The 7,395-nt window shown below is 39.6% G+C and overlaps 1 pseudogene; it reads left to right on the top strand.

Moving 5' to 3' along the window:
- The first annotated feature begins 2,645 nt into the window (after window positions 1-2,645).
- LOC102830073 lies at window positions 2,646-6,062 on the top strand (annotated as a pseudogene).
- Window positions 6,063-7,395: the final 1,333 nt, after the last annotated feature.

The following is a 7,395-nucleotide window of genomic DNA, read 5'->3' on the forward strand; positions in this document are numbered from 1 at the left end:
CACAACAGAACCAAACGAAATCAAAAGGATAATAACAGAATACTATGAAGAGCTATACTCCAACAAATTTGAAATTTTAGATGAGATGGATATAGTTCCAGAAAAACACGACTTACCTAAACTTACTCGGACTGAAGTCGAAAACTTGAACAAACCCATAACAAAAGAAGAAATTGACAAGGTTATAAAAAAATTCCCAACCAACAAAAGCCCAGGCCCAGATGGCTTCACGGGTGAGTTCTACCAAACATTCAGAGAAGAACCATCACCAATTCTACTCAAATTATTCCAGGACATAGAAGTGGATGGAAAACTCCCTAATACTTTTTATGAAGCAAACATAACCCTCATACCAAAACCAGGGAAGGACATTACTAAAAAAGAAAACTATAGACCAATATCCCTCATGAACATAGACACAAAAAAATCTCAACAAAATGTTAACCAACAGAATCCAACAGCACATCAAAAAAATAATACATCATGAACAAGTGGGTTTCATAAAAGGGATGCAAGGATGGTTCAACATCAGGAAAACAATCAGCATAATCCATCATATAAATAAGAAAAAGGAAAAGAACTACATGATCATATCAATTGATGCAGAAAAGTCATTTGACAAAATCCAACATCCATTCTTGATTAAAAAAAAACACTCAACAAAGTAGAATTGAAGGGAAATTCCTCAACATAATAAAGAGCATATATACAAAACCAAGAGCCTACATCACACTCAATGGAGAGAAACTGAAAGCCTTCCCTCAGAGAACAGGAACCAGACAAGGATGCCCTTTATCACCGCTCCTATTCAATATTGTGCTGGAAGTTTTAGCCAGAGCTATATGGCATGATAAAGAAATTAAAAACATCCAAATTGGCAAAGAGGAAGTAAAACTCTCCTTATTTGCAGACGATATGATCTTATACATAGAAAACCCCAAAGACTCAGTAAAAAAAACTACTAGACCTCATCGAAAGATTCAGCAAAGTGGCAGCGTATACGATCAACATACAAAAATCAATGGGATTTCTCTATAGTAACAGCGATAGCAATGAAAAGGACATTAGGAATGCAATACCATTTACAATAGCCACACAAAGGATGAATTATTTAGGAATAAACATAACCAGAGAAACAAAGGACTTATACAAAGAAAATCACAAAACACTACTATAAGAAACCAAAAAAAGAGACCTACAGAAGTGGAAGAACATATCATGTTCCTGGGTAGGATGACTCAACATCGTGAAAATGTCAATACTGCCCAGAGCAATTTACACATATAATGCAATTCCAATCCAGATTCCAACAACATTCTTCAAAGAGATGGAAAGGACGGTTACTAAATTTATATGGAAAGGAAAGAGACCCAAGATAAGCAAAGCATTGCTTAAAAGGAAGAACAAGGTAGGAGATCTCTCACTCCCCAATTTCAAACTTTACTACATGGCTACAGTGGTCAAAACAGTCTGGTACTGGTACAATGAAAGATATATTGATCAATGGAACAGAATCGAGAATCCAGAAATTAACCCAACCACATACAGCCAAATGATCTTCAGCAAAGTGCCAAGACACATTGCATGGGGAAGAGACAGTCTCTTTAACAAATGGTGCTGGCAGAACTGGAAAGCAATATGTAAAAGACTGAAACAAGACCTTTGCCTCATGCCCTATACAAAAATGAACTCAACGTGGATTAAAGATCTAAATCCTAAAATTATGAAGATCATCAATGAAAAAATAGGGACAAACATGAAGGCACTAATTCAGGGCATATACAGACACCACACATTTTTTGAAGTACACAAACAAAAATAGACAAAATAGATTAGTGGGATATACTAAAAATTAAAAACTTATGTGCATCAAAAGACTTCACCAGAAGAGTAAAAAGGGAACCCACAGAATGGGAAAAAAATCTTTTGCAACGACATATCAGATAAGGGACTCACTTCTAAAATATATAGGAAAATACAACACATCTACAAAAATAAGACAAATAACTCAATTAAGAAATGGGCACAGGACATGAACAGACACTTCACCAAGGAGGAGATCCAGGCAGCCAACAAACATATGAAGAAATGCTCATGATCACTAGCCATTAGAGAAATGCAAATCAAAGCAACAATGAGATATCATCTCACACTAGCAATAACAACAAAGATCAAAAAAGTTGAAGACAATAAATGCTGGTGGGGATGTGGAGAGACTGGGACACTCCTACATTGCTGGTAAGACTGCAAAATGGTCCAACCTCTCTGGAAAGCAATATGGCGCTTCCTCAGAAGATTGAAAATAGAAATACCATGTGATCCAGCAATTCCTCTACTTGGTATTTACCAACAAGAAATATGAGCCATAACACGAGTAGAAATATGCACACCAATGTTCATAGCAGCACTATTTACAATAGCAAAGAGATGAAGATAGCCAAAGTGCCCATCAACTGAAGAATGCATAAACAAACTGTAGTACATACACACAATGGAATACTATGCTACCTTGAAGTATAACAAGGAAGCTGCAAACCACCACTTAACATGGATGAAACTTAAGGGCATTATGTTGAGTGAAATTAGTCACAAAAGAAGAAATACTGCATAGGACCACTACTATAAAAGACTAAGAAAAAGAACCCATGCTAAAGGTGAGGTGGGGGTATTCTTTGCCATTTGCTGGGATGTTGGGGTTGGGGGGAGGGGAGGGATGGAAAGGTAGAGCACAGGGCAATTAATAGACACAGGATAGTTTAGATGCTGGGGAGGGGACAATATACAAAAAGGGAGAGGGGAATGAAAGAACAAAGTGGAGGGGAGAACAAGTAGGCAGGTTTGCATGGGCTAAGTCGGTGAGGTAAATAATGGTGTATGCACAACCTTGGAACAACAGGGCTCTGGGGTACACAGATTGAGATATGGTTGGAATAGGGAAAAGGGAGGAAATAATGTTAAGATGTTTGGCTGTCTTCTGAATCTTGGTTTTCCTTATATTACATTATAAAACAGACATTGGAAGAGGAGAGAAAGGAAAAGCTAGAAATATCACCATAGAAAGCTTGTAAGTCTGTCTTCTGCCTATAACTGATTGGAATACCCAAAATGAGGATACATTGTGCCTAGTGACAGAGGCTACCTGCAGAGCCTCTGCATTACATAAGACTATAGGTGGAATCCTGAACAGCGTCCAGAACCTTCAGAGGTGGGACATTTCCCCCTGAGAGGACGGGCAGACCAGCCTGGGGTGGCTAGAAGAATAGAAGATACCTCTTGAAAGAAAGACTGACAGGAAAAATACAAAACAATAGAGGCAGACCAATTGATTACTGCAAGAACAAGCAAGTTGCCCACACAGGAGACATCAAGGCAAGGGGTCATGTCCCCTCAGAGTAAACCCCCTTCCAAGACTAAGACTCAATGGGAATACACGCTTTGATGGCTGACCACATTCACCACCAACAAGGGGAAGTGAGGGAAAAACAGCTATGAGGCTGAGGCTAAGCCCTACAATGTTCAATAGACTTCTGTGAACCCAAGTGGAGACCTGGTTGGCCAGCAGTGTGGCAAGACCTGGGGACTCTTGGGCTCAGAGTCAATGACATAGCCACGGAGGACTGGAGTGGAGAGTAAAGTGTCCAGTGGATAAGAAGAGAGGGCATATCTACAAAAGCACCCACACTTGCAGATAATACACATTTGATCTGGCCTCAAGGACTGGATGATCAGAGCTCAACTAGAAGAAGAAAGAAGAGGAAAAAAAGACTAATCTGATACAATTTGATGAACTTGACCTACATCTATGGATGCAGCGACTCAAAAGAGGGAACAAATCTTTACAGCAAGGATCATTCCCACCCCCTCCATAAACAGAGTGGACAGGGATGGGCAACTTGGATATTGGCTATCCAAAATGAGGGGGGCTACAAAGGCAAGAAGTGATTGGCTTACAAGCTTTCAAGAGGGAACCTAGATCTAGAGGGCGTGGAGGAAGGTAGAATCTCCACTGAGTAGTATCCAATCTGTCTAGGTGGGACTGATGAAAGGAAATGCGGATAGGTCTCTTGTGATACAAGGGTGAATAATTATTACCAGGACTGATTGTTAAGGTTGTAAATGTAAAGGTAGACATTTTGTGGCAAGGAGGGGAGTGATTAACTTTGCAGGCTAGGAGTGGAGGTTCCTGGAACCATGAAGGGAGAAGAGCCAAGAGGGGAATCCTACCCAAGGAGGCAGCGACCCCCGAGATGGAGGCAGAGATGATGATGTGGAGAGATGGAACATCTGGGACCCAGGGAGGGAGAGGGGCTGTGTACTGACGACTGGGGGCGAGGAGGGGAGCAGGCGTATAGGATGTACCCTTTCATTGATTGGTGATGCATGAAGGGGATTGTAACCCTGGCAATAAAACAATATACAATAGGATGAATGTAAAACTGATGTTCTCCCATATAAACTGTCACATAATTCACAATAAAACTTTTTTAAAAAAAAAATATTAAGCTAAATTACTTTACAAAGTTACCTTTCTTTCAAGTATTAATTTGTATCCATATTAGTAATCTAAAAAGAAAGAAAAGAATCCTGGGTATAAAAAGCCTAGTTTTTTTATGATGTACAGTATTTATACTAGATCATTTAACTTACTCACCTCTAGAAAAACTATCCATAAGAAAATGGCAACTGAAATAATTTTCAAGAAGTCAATGATGTTGACATGCTTTCAGAAAAATCCAGGAAAGTCAGATTCAGGATGAATTTTTTCAGACAGAATATTAACCAGCTGAAATAACAATATGTGAAATATTAGGAAGACTCCACAATGTACAATATGACAAGTACAAAGATTCACACATAGATCTCTTAAATCAGCCTCTAGGGAATAACCACAATCCTTAAATACACTTTGAATCCCATTGTGTCAAGAAAGACTGGAAGCTTGCAGTTTCAAATTTTTTGCTTGGCTGGTAATATAGTGGTAAAAATTGTGAATTTGGGTGTCATGTGTTCCATTATATTGAACTAACAAATTGTGGTATATTCACAAATGGAATACAATTAAGCAACGTAAAGGTAAACTATTAATACATACAACATCATGACTGTATCTCAAAATTATTATCCTGAGTGAAAAAGCCCATAAAAACAGAGTATCTACAATAGTCTTTGGTGTATATGAAAGTCTACAAAATGACTTGTATTCTATACTAACAGAAAACAGAGTAGCTAGCAACTACCTAGAGAAGTGTCATGTAGCTGCAATCCCCTAGAGAAGGGGGATGCAGAGAGGCAGAGAGACCATGGCTGGAGAATTAAAAAGGGGGTGTATGAATTTTGGGGGGCATTGGTTATGTTTGTGAAACATCTTTTCATGCGTATGTACATACAAGCACGCTTCAAAAAGTTAATGGAAAAATGGAATTAAAAGATAATGTAGTTTGGCAGATCTACGTGTGGTGCAGGCAAAAGCCCTGAAAATAAACAGTTGTTATCTTGTGAGCCGCCTTCTCAGGGTCTGTGTCCAAGTCTCCACCGCTGCGGACCAGCTCAGATGCAGAGGAAGACCTACCTGCAGCAATGAGTGCTTCAAGTATGGACGATCTGGTCACTGGGCCAGGAAATGCCCTACTGGAAGAGGCCATGGTCGTGGAATGAGAAGCCGTGGCAGAGGTCTCCAGTTTGTTTCTTCATCTCTTCCAGACATCTGTTATCGCTGTGGCAAGTCTGGTCATCTTGCCAAGGATTGCGACCTTCAGGACGATAAAGCCTGCTGTAATTGCAGTAAGAGGTGGTCACATTGCCAAGGACCACAAGGAGCCTGAGAGAGAGAGCAGTGTTGCTACAACTGTGGCTCATGACTGTGAACACGCTGATGAGCAGAATATCTATTCTTGTGGAGAACTTGGACACATTCAGAAAGACTGCACCTAAGTGAAGTGTTATCGGTGTGGGAAACTGGTCATGTAACCATCTACTGCAGCAAGACAAGTGAAGCCAACTGCTTCCACTGTGGTGAGTCAGGGCACCTTGCACGGGAATGCATAATTGAGGTTACGGCTTGATTATTTTCCTTTGTCGCCCCTCCTTTTTCTGATTGATGGTTGTTTTTTCTCTGAATCCTCTTCACTGGCCAAGGGTTGGCAGATAGATAGAAGCTACTCCCAGGCCAGTGAGCTTTACTTGGCATGTAAAAGGAAGAAAGGGGCAAGGAGGTATCAACTTTCTGCATTTAACTACAAAAAAAAAAAGTTTATATTTAGTTTGGTAGAGTTATTATATATAATGCTTTGTTAAAGAACCCCCTTTCCATGCTACTGGTGAATAAGGGATTAATGAATGGGGAGATTCAGACCATTAAGCCTGTTCTGGGTTTCTTGAAATGTTCCCATGTAGGAGGTAAAACCAATTCTGGAAGTGTCCATGAACTTCTGTAAGTAACTTTAATTTTAGCATAATGATGGCCTTGGATTGCCTGACCTCAGTGGCTATTAAATAACATCAAGTAGCATCTGTATCAGACCCTACATAGAACATACAGTTGAGTGGGAGTAAACAAAGACAAACATGTATGTTAATGACTATGAGAGAGAAATACAAGGATAAAAGTCTAAAAAGGAACAACTTTATCACAACGTTGATGCTGGATATACACATGGTGATAGCAAAGGTTTCTAACACATTTTTGTTTCTCAAAGACTAAATCTAAAACCCAGAGAAAACATCAATCCTCAGAGTTAGTATAATTTGGAACTATTCAGGAATTGCAAAGAAATGAATTTTCACAGAAATCAAGATGTTATTTTCATATACTATATCACTTAGACAACTGTGTTGCATTTGCTGTAATCAGTTTCCAAAAGTCAGATGAAAAACTCAACTGAAGTCCTAGAAAACAGAAATGTAATTTTAAACTATCCAATAAAGCTGGAGGAGTTAAAAAAAAAAAAAAAAAAAAAGATAATGTAGCTTGATGGCAGACTAGACAGAATGACTGTGCAGACCTCCACCAGTACAAATACAGAATACCAGATGAAACAAGTTCAGTGGATAGTCCCGAAACTCGAACTTCAGATAAAGGGACAAATAAGGGGATAGAATGCTTACCAGGAGTGAGATTTGGAGCAGAAACAATAAAAGAGGTGGCTTCTGATTTGCAGCAGCCAACAAGTCCTGGCATAGCCATTTTGAATGGGAGTGACTGGATACAAGGTCAAGAGAGCACTCCCATTGCAGAGGTCTGACAGATTGGCAGAGATAAAGATGCAAGCATACCTTTTTTGTTCTTTTCTTTTCCTCTGTCTATCCACATCCACTCTGGGTACCAGAGGAGATACCTGAACAAGTAGACACCCCAAAGGACACCCATGTGATAGGATGTACAGTGAGGATCCCTGT

The sequence above is a fragment of the Chrysochloris asiatica genome, unplaced genomic scaffold (genome assembly GCF_000296735.1).
Source record: "Chrysochloris asiatica unplaced genomic scaffold, ChrAsi1.0 scaffold00378, whole genome shotgun sequence".
Classification (NCBI taxonomy): Eukaryota; Metazoa; Chordata; class Mammalia; order Afrosoricida; family Chrysochloridae; genus Chrysochloris; species Chrysochloris asiatica.